Source organism: Triticum aestivum, chromosome 6A (genome assembly GCF_018294505.1).
Source record: "Triticum aestivum cultivar Chinese Spring chromosome 6A, IWGSC CS RefSeq v2.1, whole genome shotgun sequence".
Taxonomy (NCBI): domain Eukaryota; kingdom Viridiplantae; phylum Streptophyta; class Magnoliopsida; order Poales; family Poaceae; genus Triticum; species Triticum aestivum.
This window is the reverse complement of record NC_057809.1, coordinates 302,324,649-302,341,741: the sequence shown is the minus strand read 5'-3', so window position 1 is coordinate 302,341,741 and position 17,093 is coordinate 302,324,649.

The window sequence follows — 17,093 nt, the reverse complement described above, 5'->3', positions numbered from 1 at the left end:
TTTATATATGCTTATCATTATGAAGAACTTGAAAAATCCAAGAACCAAGATTTATCCCTCAACTACGAGGGGAGGTAAGGAACTGCCATCTAGCTCTGCACTTGATTCACCTTCTATTTTAAGTAAGCTTGCGACACCTAAACCTGCTTCTGCTATTCATTCTGATATGTTGCATGTTATTGATGATGCCACTTCTGCTATGCATGATACTTATAATGAAACTACTTCTATGCTTGATACTACTATGCCACTTGGTGAATTTCTTGATGAACAACTTGCTAGGGCTAGAGAGAATGAAATTATTGAAACTGATAATATTGATGAAAGTGATGATGAAGACTCTCCCCCTAATAAATATGAATTGCCTGTTGTTCCTGAGGGTTATGTTATGGATGAAGAATCTGCTAGAGCTATTCTTGCTTGCAATGATAGATATGATCTAAAGAGGTTATTAGCTAAATGGAAGCTTCAATCACTTAATGCTAGAATGAAACCTGACCCTGCTTTTGCTACTTCACCTATCTGTGTTACTGATAAGGATTATGAATTCTCTATTGATCCTGATATAATTACTTTGGTTGAATCTGATCCTTTTTATGGCTATGAATCTGAAACTGTTGTGGCACATCTTACTAAATTAAATGATATAGCCACCCTATTCACTAATGATGAGAGAACTCGCTACTTTTATATCCTTAAAATATTTTCGTTCTCATTAAAGGGTGATGCTAAGATATGGTTTAATTCTCTTGATCCTGGTTGTGTGCATAGTCCCCAGGATATGATTTATTACTTCTCTGCTAAATATTTCCCTACTCATAAGAAACAAGCTGCTTTAAGGTTTATATATAATTGTGTGCACATTGAAGAAGAGAGTCTCCCACAAGCTTGGGGGAGGCTTCTCCAATTACTTAATGCTTTGCCTGATCATCCTCTTAAGAAAAATGAAATACTTGATATCTTTTATAATGGACTAACCTATGCTTCCAGAGATTACCTGGCTAGTTGTGCTGGTTCTGTTTTCAGGGAAAGAACACCGGATGAAGCTGAAATTCTATTGAATAATATGTTGACTAATGAAAATAATTGGACACTTCCTGATCCAACTCATGAGCCTATTCCTAAACCAACTCCGAAGAAGAGAGGTGTTCTATTTCTCAGTCCTGAAGATATGCAAGAGGCAAAGAAATCCATGAAAGAAAAGGGTATTAAAGCTGAAGATGTTAAGAATTTACCTCCTATTGAATAAATACATGGTTAATTTACCTCCTGTCAAAGAAATGCATAATTTTAATCCATCTCCTATTGAAGAAACACATGGTCTTGATAACCCGACAAAGGTATTAAAGGTAAATTCTCTCTATAAATATGATAAAGCTGAAATCCCATTTACTAAGTTTGCTAGCCCATACTTAGATGAGTTTGACAAGTTTATGGTTAAGCAAGAAGACTTCCATGCTTATTTTGGTAGAGAATTAAAATGCAGTGCTGATATGCTTGAACACTTGGGTGATTATATGGCTAATGTCAAAGGTGAACTTAAACTTATTAGTAAACATGCTTCTATGGTTACCACTCAAGTAGAACAAGTACTTAAAGCTCAAAATGATTTGCTCAATGAATTGAATAGTAAGAATAATGATTTTGCTGTTAGAGTGGCTACTAGAACTGGTAAAATGACTCAGGAACCTTTGTATCTTGAAGGCCACCCTAAGAGAATTGAGCAAGATTCTCAGAGAAATAATATAGATGCACCTAGTCCTTCTAAAAGGAAGAAAAAGAAAAATGATAGGACTTTGCATGCTTCTAGTGAACCTATTACTGAAACACCTGAGAATCCAAATGATATTTCTATTTCTGATGCTGAAATACAATCTGGTAATGAACCTAAAACTAGTGATAATGTTAATGATAATGTTCATGTTGATGCTCAACCTAGCAATGATAATGATATAGAAATTGAACCTGTTGTTGATCTTGGTAACCCACAATCAAAGAATCAATGTTATGATAAGAAAGTCTTTGTTGCTAGGAAACATGGTAAAGAAAGAGAACCATGGGTTCAGAAACCCATGCCTTTCCCTCCCAAACCATCCAAGAAAAAGGATGATGAGGATTTTGAGCGCTTTGCTGAAATTATTAGACCTATCTTTTTGCGTATGCGATTAACTGATATGCTTAAAATGAATACTTATGCTAAGTACATGAAAGAAATTGGTACTAATAAAAGAAAGATACCAGAAGCTAAAATTTCCACCATTCTTGCTAATTATACTTCTAAGGGTGGAATACCAAAGAAACTTGGAGATCCAGGAGTACCCACTATACCATGCTCCATTAAAAGAAACTATGTTAAAAATGTTTTATGTGATCTTGGAGCCGGTGTTAGTGTTATGCCTCTCTACTGAAATATCTTTGCAAATGGCTGATAAATCAACTGCTATACCTGTCGGTATTTGTGAGGATGTGCCTGTTGTGGTTGCAAACATTACTATTTTAACGAACTTTGTTATTCTTGATATTCCCGAGGACGATAGTATGTCTATTATTCTTGGAAGACCCTTTTTAAATACTGCAGGGGCTGTTATTGATTGCAACAAAGGCAATGTCACTTTCCATGTTAATGGTAATGAGCATACAGTACACTTTCCGAGGAAACAACCTCAAGTCCACAGTATCAATTCTATTGGAAAAATTCCATCAATTATTTTTGGAGGTTTTGAATTTCCTCTTCCTACTGTCAAGAAGAAATATGATATTCTCATTGTTGGGGATGTGCATATCCCCGTTGAGGTAACCTAGTGTTATTCGAAAATTCTCCGGTTCCATGTCATTCCGAACGAGTTTGTTAACAAGACCTGATCAACCTTGTTAGTGGATTCCTTTTGATGATCATGAGATGGATGAATTTAGAAAACACAACTCTCTGTACCCTCCTTTTCATTTCTGTTATTTATATTAAATTAAATAAAAAATAGTATTTTCTGTCTGTTATCTGAATCATCTATGGCATTAGACCAACTTAGGCCAAAAGCCTAAGCTTGGGGGAGTACGTATTTCCCACCGACATTACATTCATGTTCACACACTTATTGCTAGATGTCGGTGCTCATACTTTTTCATTGTATCATCCATGCTAGTTTATTTCCTTTTTATGCTTTCTTCTTGTGTGTTTAATAAACCTTAAGAAAAACAAAAAAATTGCTTGTAGCTTTTAGCTAGTTTTAATTTCCATGCTTGTAGTAGTAATTAAAAAGAAAACCCAAAAAGATTTCCTGTTCTTCTTTTGCTTGTTGGGAGCTTTCTCGTGTAAATAGTTTTATTTCTTTTCTTTTCTTTGGGGGTCTATAGGAGAATACCATAATTAAATTGTTGAAGTGGCTCTTATATGCATTATTGTTGATCTGACAAAGAGCCCATATAGCCTTGTCTTCTCCTGTTTATTGAATGCTTGCAGATTCCAGCTTAGTCCAATGCACGTGCACTATTATTATTATCCACATCGTTCGATCGTGCAAGTGAAAGGCAATAATGATGATTATATGATGAACTTATTGAGATGAGAAAAGCCGGTATGAGCTTGACCTCTCTTGTTTTTGTAAATATGATTAGTTCATCGTTCCTGATTCAACCTATTATGAATATACATGTTTGCAATGACAATTAGGGATCATAGTTTCTTGTGTCATGCTTAATTAGCTAGGAGCTTATAATGGTTTACCTTGCGTGCCAACATGCTATTAAAATGGTTGTGATGTGGTATGATAGGGTGGTATCCTCCTCTGAATGATTTAAGTGACTTGACTTGGCACATGTTCACGCATGTAGTTGAAACGAAATCAACATAGCCTTCACGATATTTATGTTCATGGTGGATTATATCCTACTCATGCTTGCATTCGGTGTTGATTAATTTTAATGCATGTTCATGACTGTTGTCGCTCTCTAGCTGGTCGCTTCCCAGTCTTTTTCTAGCCTTCACCTGTACTAAGCGGGAATACTGCTTGTGCATCCAATCCCATAAACCCCAAAGTTATTCCATATGAGTCCACCATACCTACCTATATACGGTATCTACCTCCCGTTCCAAGTAAATTTGTATGTGCCAAACTCTAAACCTTCAAATAAATATCCTGTTTTGTATGCTCGAATAGCTCATGTATCAACTAGGGTTGTCCGTATCTTCCATGTTAGGCGGGTTATCCTCAAGAGGAGTGGACTCCGCTCCTCACTCACGAGAAAATGGCTGGTCACCGGGATGCCCAGTCCCATGCTTTATGCAAACTAAATCAAAATAATTGCAAACAAAACTCCCCCTGGGACTCTTGTTAGTTTGAGGCACTCGTTGTTTCGAGCAAGCCATGGATTGATGCTTGTTGGTGGAGAGGGAGTATAAACTTTACCATTCTGTTTGGGAACCGCCTATAATGTGTGTAGCATGGAAGATATCGCCATCTCTTGGTTGTTATGTTGACAATGAAAGTATACCGCTCAAAATATTATTCACCTCTATTTCAAAACCGAGCTCTGGCACCTCTACAAATCCCTGCTTCCCTTTGTGAAGGGCCTATCTATTTACTTTTATGTTGAGTCATCATCCTCTTATTTAAAAGCACCAGTTGAAGAGCACCGCTGTCATTTGCATTCATTACTGTTAGTTTACATTGAGTATGACTTGACTGGATCTCTTTTACCATGAATTACAATGTCTACTCAGTCCTTGGTCTTTAAAGGTGCTCCGCATTTATGTTTTGCGGTCTCAGAAAGGGCTAGCGAGATACCATCTTGTTATATCATATTATGATTGTTTTGAGAAAGTGTTGTCATCCGATATTTATTATTATTGCTCGCTAGTTGATTATGCCATTGATATGAGTAAACATGAGACCTAAGCGTTATTGTGAATATGGTTAGTTTATAATCTTTGCTGAAAACTTGAATGCTGGCTTTACATATTTACAACAACAAGAGCAAACAGAGTTTGTAAAAGTTTTTCTTTATCACTTTCAGTTTGTCAACTGAATTGCTTGAGGACAAGCAAAGGTTTAAGCTTGGGGGAGTTGATACGTCTCCGTCGTATATACTTTTCCAAACACTTTTGCCCTTGTTTTGGACTCTAACTTGCACGATTTGAATGGAACTAACCTGGACTGACGTTGTTTTCAGCAGAATTGCCATGGTGTTATTTATGTGCAGAAACAAAAGTTCTCGGAATGACCTGAAACTTCACGGAATGTCTTTTTGGAAATAATAAAAAATCCTTGCAAAAGATGAAGACCAGGGGGCCCACACCCTAGCCACAAGGGTGGGGGGCGCGCCCCCTACCTCGTGGGCCCCCTGGAGCTCCTCCGACCTCAACTCCAACTCTATATATTTGCTTTCGGGGAGAAAAAATAAGAGAGAAGGATTCATTGCGTTTTACGATACGGAGCCGCCGCCAAGCCCTAAAACCTCTCGGGAGGGCTGATCTGGAGTCCGTTCGGGGCTCCGGAGAGGGGAATCCATCGCCATCATCATCATCATCAACCTTCCTCCATCACCAATTTCATGATGCTCACCGCCGTGCGTGAGTAATTCCATCGTAGGCTTGCTGGACGGTGATGGGTTGGATGAGATTTATCATGTAATCGAGTTAGTTTTGTTAGGGTTTGATCCCTAGTATCTACTATGTTCTGAGATTGATGTTGCTATGACTTTGCTATGCGTAATGCTTGTCACTAGGGCCCGAGTGCCATGATTTCAGATCTGAACCTATTATGTTTTCATCAATATATGAGAGTTCTTGATCCTATCTTGCAAGTCTATAGTCACCTACTATGTGTTATGATCCGGTAACCCCGAAGTGACAATAATCGGGACCACTCCTAGTGATGACCGTAGTTTGAGGAGTTCATGCACTAGTGCAGAACCGGGCAATAGCACCGGTTCGTAAGGCCCTTTAGTGCCGGTTTGGTAACCGGCGCTAAAATGTAGGCACTAAAGCCCCCCCCCTTTAGTACCGGTTCAGCACGAACTGGTGCTAAAGGGCAACCACGTGGCACGAGCCAGCTTCGGGGGCAGGGAGCCCTTTAGTACCGGTTGGTGTCACCAACCGGTATTAAAATGTTGGGGGGGGGTGGGTTTATGATTTCTTTTTCATTTAATTTTGTGTTTTCCATTTAATTCTTTTTCGTTTGCTAGTATTTTACGATACTACATATTGTACACGTTATGCACATATATAAATAGAATTTCTAGTAGAACCGATCATAATATATATATATATATATCATCGAATGTCTCACACAACCACCATTAATTAATTCACACATATATACACACATGTATATATATATATATATATACAATTTCTCCTAATTGGTGCCTTCGGAGCCAGTGGCATTAGCCTAGCTAATTGGTGCCTTCGGAGCACGATAACAATTGGAAGTGGTTCATGGGGGCGGTAGCGGGTAATAGTATTCTCCTTTGGGATCTATGACCTAGTCGAGCAAAAATCCCGCTATGTCCTCTTGAATTTCTTTTATGCGGTCCTGTGCTAGGAGCTTGTCCCGCACCTCTTTGAACTGTTAGAAGGAGATCAATATGCATGTGTATTAGTTGTGTGACTAGATATCGATAATGGTGTAAAAATTGTGAATAGTGTTCTGACAATCGATATCGTACCCACTCCTGTCTTTGAGATTTGCTCCTTTCGGACGCCATCATGCGAATGTTCTCGCAAATGTAGTATGCACATAGATCATTCCCCGACGCCTGCCTCAGGGCCTTTACGAGAATGGAATTTGATCAGATAATAATTAATCAAGCATGATAATTAAAGAGATGGCAGCTAGCTAGTACTACTTAATTACTTACCTTGGGTCGATACCATTTCAGCTTTGTTTCCATGCGCCTGGAGTGGCCCTGATGAACTTTGCCCAAGCCCTGCCCGCCGACAAAGAAAATGAATAAATGGGTTATTAAATAGTTGTTATCAGGAAATGACGAACTAATTAAATAGGCCGAGATATAGTTAATAATGATTGAAATTACCTGTTGACTATCCCCTTCACGATGGTGTAGTCACTTGCTTTCTTAAGTAGCGAGTCTAGTACTTCAACTGTTCCTTCATCAACTTTAATGATTAACAAGATCCAGTGAAATCTGCATGCACACACGTTTGCATGTCTTAATTAAGCGGGCATATGTAAGCAAAAACATGTAGCTATAGCTAGTAGGGAAAAACAGAATTTGTAGTACAAGACAGTGTGACTCACTGGAAGTTGTAAGGAAGTAGTATATCTTCATTGTATTTGAGTTCCTTGAAGAACTGTAGCATGCTTTCCTCTACACATTTTTCGTGATATGGATCTATTTTCCATGTGTATTCATTAATGGTATTTGGGTCAACGAACCCAATGCCATAGCGTCCACCTTTTTTCATTTCATAAATCTTCATCCTGCATAATACCACAGAAAAGAATATAGTGAGGATAATTACAGGTAATGATTGATCAAAATGATCAGCTAGCTTGAGACTTAAATTACAGAAAGAAATCACTTACAGACAATAGCAACTGACGATAGATTTGTCGAGTGCGTCTTTATTGTATAGCTGAAATAGTTCTGAATACTCAACGGTCACAGCTTTCTTATGGTAGTAATGCTCCTCGTTGACATTCACCATGAGGGACTCTCGATTGGAAATCTTGGTAATGTCCATGTACCATTGATGCAATTCATACATTCTCGTTGGGAGCTTATTGACCTCCTCTGGCTCGACCAAAGGTTGGCCCCGGGCATATTTCCGTTTTATTTCCTCCTCTCTAGTCGGAGACATGGGCTCGATATCGAGGAGTTGTCCAACAGTGATCCCGATCGATTCAGCCTGCGCAATATGCTCCTCGGTTATTACCACATCGCCCACCCCGGGAACGTTAACGGTTTGCCCACAATAATATTGGGCGCGCCTACTCTCATGTGTTGTTGGCACAACAAGCGGGGGGATTGATTGCGCCGCCTGTTCTCCCAGCTGGGGAACGGTTTTACCGCTCCTTTTGCCAGCTGATTTGCTCGAGCTCGAGCTCGCCTCTTTCTGTAGACGTGCTCGATTTAACTTCCTGAGGTGGCGCTCATAGTCTGTGTCAACAGGCTTGGGAGCTGGTGGTCTAGCCATACGAATGAAGTGGTCAATCTTTTCCACAGGCACTTTCTCCCTTGGCGGCGGTGGCGGTTTCGGTGCAAAATGGGCTTCCACCTCGGCCTTCGATATGGCTACGTTTTCCTCCTCGGACTTGTCGTAAGGCCTCTGCGGAAGAGGCGCGAGGCTTGGACCATATTGAAATCGCTTGCCTCCGCCTGTACCTGCAGTACTACCTCGACTTGTACCGCTACGCACCATAGCTGAGGCGGCTCTCTTCCGTGATTGCTGAGGCGGCGAAGACGGCTGACGTGGCTGAGTTGGAGGAGGAGGAGTGGCCTGAAGCTGTGCCGGACTTGGAGGAGGAGTGGCCTGAAGCTGTGCCGGACTTGGAGGAGGAGTGGCCTGACGCTTTGCCGGACTTGGAGGAGGAGTGGCCTGAAGCTGTGCCGGACTTGGAGGAGGAGTGGCCTGACGCGTTGGTGGACTTGGAGGAGCGGGAGTCTGCTGACTCGGTGGCGGACTGCGACGAGGAGTCGGATGACGCGGTGTCGGTGGCCTTCGAAAGATGATGCAATCCTTTCTCCATAGGATGATACGATGGTTGGCCTCTCCTAGTGTGTGCTCATCGTCACCTCCAGGAATGTCAAGCTCTAGCCCCGAATATTGGTCCACCACCTCATCAACCAAGACACGAGCATAGCCCGCTGGAATCGGGTTGCAATGGAAGGTTGCCTCGGGGGGATTTGTAAAAGCAAGGGCGTCCGCCACCTTCATGGATATGTTCTTCATTTTGAAGTGTAGCTCGCAGTTAGTGTTCTCCATGATGTCATCCACTGGGTAGCTATCCAGCAATGCGTCGCCCGGGGCGGAACCCACGCTGCTTCTCGGCATGGATGGGACGGTGCTATCCATTGGTGGATCATCCGCTAGCTGCTGAGACCCCCTTTGCTGGCTAAGTGAGTCGATCTGCTCCTGCTGCCGCTGGAATTTGATTGCCAAGTCCGCGTGCGCTGATTCTAGGCCTTGAAGGCGTTCATAGTCTAGCTTCCTCTGCTCCTCCTCCATCTTCCTCTTCTTCTCCTCCGCAATCTTCTTTCTCGCACGGGTTCTGTAGTCGGCGTTCCAGTCCGAAAACCCCTCATACCACGGAATAGCGCCCATGCCTCGTGTTCTTCCCGGGTGTTCAGGATTTCCCAGGGCACGCGTAAGCTCGTCGTTCTCTCTGTTGGGCTCGAACAACCCGGATCGAGCCTCTTCTATTGCAACAAGTAGCTTATCTTCGGCTCCGTCCAGACATGCCTTCTTCGAAACTTTGCCTGTCTTCGGGTCCAACTCCCCCCCATGCGCATAGAACCAAGTCCTGCACCTGGGGGGCCAGCTCAATGTTTCTGGAGTGACACCTGCATCCAGCATCTCTTTCTCAGACTTATCCCACTTAGGCATTCCCACCGCATAGCCACCTGGCCCCAGCTTATGGAACTTATCCTTTTTTGCGGCATTGGCCTTGTTTATTCTCGACCGTTCCTTAGATAATTCCGAATCCTTGAATTTCACGAAATCGTCCCAATGAGCACTTTGGTTCTCTAGTGTTCCCTCGAATACTGGAGTCTTCCTTCCTCCGTTGACGTACTTGGCCCATTCACGAATCTTGTGGTTCTTGAATGCAACCGCCATCTTCCTAAGAGCAGCGTCCTTGACTTTCTCCACATCTGCATCTGTGAAATGATCTGGTAGGGTGAAATGTTCCATGAGCGTTTCCCAAAGCAAATGTTTTTGTCTGTCGTCGACAAAAGTAACTCCTGGACGTGGCTTTGCTGGCTCTCTCCATTCTTGAAGGGAGATCGGGAGTTGGTCCTTCACAAGAACTCCGCACTGACGAACGAACTTGTCCGCAATCTTCTTAGGCGCGAATGGTTCGCCATTAGGTCTGATTGCCTCGATATTGTACTTTACGCCCTCCTTCAACTTTTTGTTCGGGCCTCGTTTCGTCCTGTTGCCTGAAGATTTGCTCGATCCGGATGGCTGAAAGAAGAAAGATCGATTCGTTAATATATCTTCAAGTCATTTAAAACATGTGATGATCACCAGATGCCTGCTTATATAAATATATATACCTCGCCGGTCTTTGTTGTTTCAAGATCAACATTTTCTTCGTCATGTTCATAGTTCATGACTTCATCAATTCGGTCGTCGCGATCGAATATCATATCACCCTCCCCGGTGTTGTTTAGATATTCGGAGCCGTCATAATCTTCTTCATTCTGATCATCATCTGGCCCGCGAAGATTGCGTATGATATTGAATAGGGCCTCTTCTCCCTCTCTGCCGGTATTGTCCGCCATAGGTTTTGTTTAACTAATCCAAAAGAAATATATTCAAATTACAATGCATGGATGCAATCAATTAATAAGGAAAAACTGAATCAATCATAGTACATAATAAGCATCATCAAATATAATCTTGAATACGTCGTCTCGAATAATAGATATAATCTCGAATACATCGTCTCGAATAATAGATATAATCTCGAATACATCATCTCGAATAATAGATATAATCTCGAATACATCGTCGGATCATGCGGCGCGGGCGGTGGACACCCAAAGAGAAGGAACCCTCACAGGATCATAGCTGAAGTGAGATCCCTGAAGAAACTGCCAGGTATTGGAGAACCTGCCGCCCTCTAACGCAACCATGTAGCGATGGAAGTGCTCGTCCTCCTCCCTGACACGACGACGTACCACCTCCGGCGGGGCCGGCTCCCTCCACACCGAAACTGGCCCACGCGAACGCCATCAAACGAGATCAGGGTCGACGACCGGGGCCGGGTTCCTCATCAAGCGGCGCGCCCCTCCAGGCAGCACCTCCCAGTGCCAGCCCGGCGGAGCCCAGTCCCGGACATGGGTCAGCCGGACGTCGTCGCGGACGGGTCGACGGCGAGGATGCGGGCCGGGCATCGTTGAGAACAAATACTAGCTATATGACCGCAAAAAGTAACATTTTTTTAATGATTGGATTTGGATAACTAAAATTTATAACATTTCTATATAACTAACATTCCTATAACATTTCTAATATTTCTATAACTAAAAAACAGAAAACAATTATAACATTTCTATATATATAACTAACATTTGTATAACATTTCTAATATTTCTATAACTAAAAAAAAGAAATATTTCTAACTTTTTTATAACTATTTCTATAACTAAAAAACAGAAAAAAAATCCTAACAATTCTAACTTTTCTATAACATTTCTAATAATGCTATATAACTAACTATTTCTATAACTAAAAAAAGAAAAATTTCTAACTTTTTTATAACTATTTCTATAACTAAAAAACAGAAAAATTCCTAACAATTCTAACTTTTCTATAACATTTATAACAATGCTATATAACTAACTATTTCTATAACTAAAAAAAAGAAAAAATTCTAACATTTTTATAACTATTTCTATAACTAAAAAACTAAAAAAAATGTATGTGTGTGTGTGTGCTCACCGGCGAGGCGAGAGGCGACGGGGGGCGGCGACGGGGACGGTGACGGGCGCGGCGACGACGGGGATGGCAATGATGGGGACAGGGACGGGGCGACGACGACGGGGACGGGCCGGGGCGGCGACGACGGGGACGGGGCGGCGATGACGGGGACGGGGATGACGCAGGACGGGCCAGGGACGGCGCGGTGGTGACGACGGGGACAGGGACGACGGGGACGGGGCGGTGACGGGGGCGGCAACGAGGGATATGGAGACGGGGGCGGCGGGCGACGGGGCAGAGGAGAAGAAGCAGATGAGAAACTGAAATTTTTGAAGTGTTTAGTTATATAGGATGGACCTTTAGTACCGGTTGGAGCCACCAACCGGTACTAAAGGCCTGTTTTGGCCAGGCCAAGCGGCGGGAACCGCACACCCTTTAGTACCGGGTGGTGGCTCCAACCGGTACTAAAGGCCGGTTGGAGCCACCACCCGGTACTAAAGGGGGTGCGCTGGCAAGGTGCTGTGCGGCAAGTTTAGTCCCACCTCACTAGCCGAGGGGCGTCCGCACTGGTTTATAAACCCCCGTGCGGTTGCTCTCTCGAGCTCCTCTCCAAAGCAGGCTACTGGGCCTAATGTTCTGTGCTGCCCTGTGGGCCTACTGGGCCTTTGTGGGCCTGCATCCTGGCCCAACAACAGGTTGGGTTTCTAGTCGTATGCAGGCCGCTCTGGCCCAGTAGGCGGGCTTTTTTATTTTTTTGCTTTATTTATTTTTGAGTTGTTTTTTTGTGTATTTAGAGTTTCTTTGTGAATATTTTTGCTTTAGGTACAAAAAATTACAAACTTTCTGTTAGTGCCCATAGTTTTCAAATTTGAATAGTTTAAATTTTGAATTATTTGAAATTAGTGTGAATCACTAGTTTGTGAATAACTTAACTTTAAAAATCAGTAAAGGCATGAAAGAATTTGTTTGCACATAAAATTTCTTCGCGTTTCAAATGCCAAAACACATAACTACCCTAACTATTACAGAGATTCCCTCCTGGGTGTGAAACACAGAAGAAAGTGATGATAGTGAAGCCGATCACATCCCAGATCTTTGGGTGTGAAACTTTTTCTTCGCGTGTGTCCCTTTGCGCCGTAACCATGGAAAATCTTCATCATTTAACGGGATGCTCGGGTCAATATTCACTGTGAATGGAGCAATTTCATCAAACTTTTCATAATCTTCTGACATGTCTGTCTTGTCATCCACTCCCACGATGTTTCTCTTCCCAGAAAGAACTATGTGCCGCTTTGGCTCATCGTACGATGCATTCGCTTCCTTATCTTTTCTTTTTCTTGGCTTGGTAGACATGTCCTTCACATAGAAAACCTGTGCCACATCATTGGCTAGGACGAATGGTTCGTCTGCATACGCAAGATTGTTGAGATCCACTGTTGTCATTCCGTACTGCGGGTCTTCCGTTACCCCGCCTCGTGTCATATTGACCCATTTGCACCGAAACAAAGGGACCTTCAAACCACGTCGATAGTCAAGTTCCCATATGTCCTGTATATAACCATAATATGTTTCCTTTCCTGTCTTGGTTTCTGCATCAAAGCGGACACCACTGTTTTGGTTGGTGCTCTTCTTATCTTGGGCGATCGTGTAAAATGTATTACCATTTATCTCGTACCCTTTGAAAGTCATTATATTCGAAGATGGTAACTGGGACAGCAAGTACAGGTCATCTTCAATAGAGGTGTCATGCATGGTACGTGTCTGCAACCAGCTGGCGAAACTCCTGGTTTGTTCACGTGTAATCCAGTCATCAGACCGCTCCGGGTGTTTGGAGCGTAGCAAATTCTTGTGTTCATCCATATACGGAGCCACCAAGGCGGAATTCTGTAGAACTGTGTAGTGTGCTTCAGTGAGAGAATGTCCGTCCATACATATTATTTGTTCCCCTCCTAGCGTGCCTTTTCCATCCAGTCTGCCCTTATGCCGCGATTCAGGAACACCAATCGGCTTAAGGTCAGGAATAAAGTCAATACAAAACTCAATGACCTCCTCATTTTCATGGCCCTTGGAGATGCTTCCTTCTGGCCTAGCACGGTTATGAACATATTTCTTTAAGACTCCCATGAACCTCTCAAAGGGGAACATATTGTGTAGAAATACAGGACCCAAAACGTTAATCTCTTCGCATAGGTGAACTAGGACGTGCGTCATGATGTTGAAGAAGGATGGTGGGAACACCAACTCGAAACTGACAAGACATTGCACCAAATCATTCTCTAACCTTGGTATGATTTCTGGATCGATTACCTTCTGAGAGATTGCATTGAGAAATGCACATAGCTTCACAATGGCTAATCGAACGTTTTCCGGTAGAAGCCCCCTCAATGCAACCGGAAGCAGTTGCGTCATAATCACGTGGCAGTCATGAGACTTTAGGTTCTGGAACTTTTTCTCTGCCATGTTTATTATTCCCTTTATATTCGACGAGAAGCCAGACGGTACCTTAATACTAAGCAGGCATTCAAAGAAGATTTCCTTCTCTTCTTTGGTAAGAGCGTAGCTTGCATGACCCTGATGTATGCCGTCTTTTCCGTGCATACGTTGCTGGTCCTCCCGTGCCTCAGGTGTATCTTTTGTCTTCCCATACACGCCCAAGAAGCCAAGCAGGGTCACACAAAGATTCTTCGTCACGTGCATCACGTCGATTGCGGAGCGGACCTCTAGGTCTTTCCAATAGGGCAGGTCCCAAAATATAGATTTCTTCTTCCACATGGGTGCGCGTCCGTCAGCGTCATTCGGAACAGGTTGTCCACCAGGACCCTTTCCAAAGACCACCTTCAAATCCTTGACCATATCATGTACATCAGCACCAGTACGGTGGCGAGGCTTCGTCCGGTGATCCGCCTCACCTTTGAAATGCTTGCCTTTCTTTCTTACGGGATGCCTGCTCGGAAGAAATCGACGATGTCCCAGGTACACATTCTTCTTACAATTAGCCAAATATATACTGTCGGTATCGTCCAAACAGTGCGTGCATGCGCGGTATCCCTTGTTTGTCTGTCCTGAAAGGTTACTGAGAGCAGGCCAATCATTGATGGTCACGAACAGCAACGCCTTTAGGTCAAATTCTTCCCCCATGTGCTCATCCCACGCACGTACACCTGTTCCATTCCACAGTTGTAAGAGTTCTTCAACTAATGGCCTTAGGTACACATCAATGTCGTTGCCGGGTTGCTTAGGGCCTTGGATGAGCACTGGCATCATAATGAACTTCCGCTTCATGCACAACCAAGGAGGAAGGTTATACAAACATAGAGTCACAGGCCAGGTGCTATGGTTGCTGCTCTGCTCCCCAAAAGGATTAATGCCATCTGCGCTTAGACCAAACCATACGTTCCTTGCGTCATCTGCAAACTCCTTCCCGTACTTTCTTTCGATTTTTCTCCACTGCGACCCGTCAGCGGGTACTCTCAACTTTCCGTCTTTCTTACGGTCTTCTCTGTGCCATCGCATCGCCTTGGCATGCTCTTTGTTTTGGAACAAACGTTTCAACCGTGGTATTATAGGAGCATACCACATCACCTTGGCAGGAATCTTCTTCCTGGGGCGCTCGCCCTCGACATCACCAGGGTCATCGCGGCTGATCTTATAGCGCAATGCACCGCATACCGGGCAAGCGTTCAAATCCTCGTACTCACCGCGGTAGAGGATGCAATCATTAGGGCATGCATGTATCTTCTGCACCTCTAACCCTAGAGGGCAGACAACCTTCTTTGCTTGGTACGTACTCTCGGGCAATTCGTTGTCCTTTGGAAGCATATCCTTTATCATTACCAGCAACTTTCCAAATCCCTTGTCAGATACACCATTCTCTGCCTTCCATTGCAGCAATTCCAGTGTGGTGCCCAGCTTTTTCTTGTCACCTACGCAATTCGGGTACAACAATTTTTTGTGATCCTCTAACATGCGCTGCAACTTCTTCTTCTCCAAATCACTTGCGCAGTTTCTCTTTGCATCGGCAATGGCCCGACCTAGATCATCAACGGGCTCATCCGATGCCTCTTCTTCAGCTTCTTCCCGCATTGCCGGCTCAGCTTCTTCCCGCATTACCGGCTCAGCTTCTTCCCTCATTGTTGTATCATCGTATTCAGGGAACCCATGGCCAGGATAGCTGTCGTCGTCCTCTTCTTCTTCATTGTCTTCCATCATAACCCCTCTTTCTCCATGCTTGGTCCAAACATTATAGTGGGGCATGAAACCGGACTCAAACAGGTGGACGTGAATGGTTCTTGACGTAGAGTAATTGCGACCATTCTTACAGCCAGCACATGGACAATGCATAAAACCATCCGCTCGCTTGTTTGCCTCAGCCGCAAGCAGAAAAGTACGCACGCCATTAATGAACTCGGGAGAGCATCGGTCATCGTACATCCATTGCCGGCTCATCTTCAATACACAGCACCGAAAACATCAAATTAATACAATACATAAAGTTCATACATAAAGATCATACAACACTTAAATGCAACAAACAAATAACTCTCTAGCTAAAGAATTTAAATGCAACAACAAATGCGATCAAGATCGCAACTAAGGTAACAATTGATCCAACAGCATAATGATACCAAGCCTCACTATGAATGGCATATTTTCTAATCTTTCTAATCTTCAAGCGCATTTTCTCCATCTTAATCTTGTGATCATCGACGACATCGGCAACATGCAACTCCAATTCCATCTTCTCCCCCTCAATTCTTTTCAATTTTTCCTTCAAATCCTCGTTTTCTCTTTCAACTAAATTTAACCTCTCGACAATAGGGTCGGTTGGAATTTCGGGTTCAACTACCTCCTACATACAAATATCTATGTCAACTTGATGGGCATAATTTGTCATAAACACGAAATGCAATGAATAGTTTTAAAAGAGAATATACCACATCCGAATCATAACCCGGACGAGGGCCGACGGGGACGGATATCAAAACCATGGCACTATGCATAACAAACAACGTATGGGTAAGATAATTATACGAGTAACTATATATCCAAATCACACAAACATCATTTTTTATATAAAACTTCATGAACAAGAGGCTCACCACAAGGTGGTGCCGGCGACGGGACGTTGCGAGCGATCGACGGTGGTTACGACGGAGATTTAGAAGGTACTAAGTAAACCACACCTACATATGCAAAACTAAGTGTTATTTTTGACCTCAAATTGCATATAAATCAAATACTAGCACATATATATAATTCCTCCCAAATTACTAAACTCAAAAATCAATCACTATATAAAGCATTGCACGAGCTAATCTAGCAATGAGAGATGAAAGGAAAAAGTTGCTAACCTTTGTGATCATTTGAATGGATGGGGGCCTTCAAATCTTGGGCAAAATGTGTGATGAGCTTGAGAGGAAGAGGGAAAAGAACAGAGGGGAGAGGGGAAAGGGGAAGAATAGAGCGAGCTCGGGTGGACGAAGGGTCT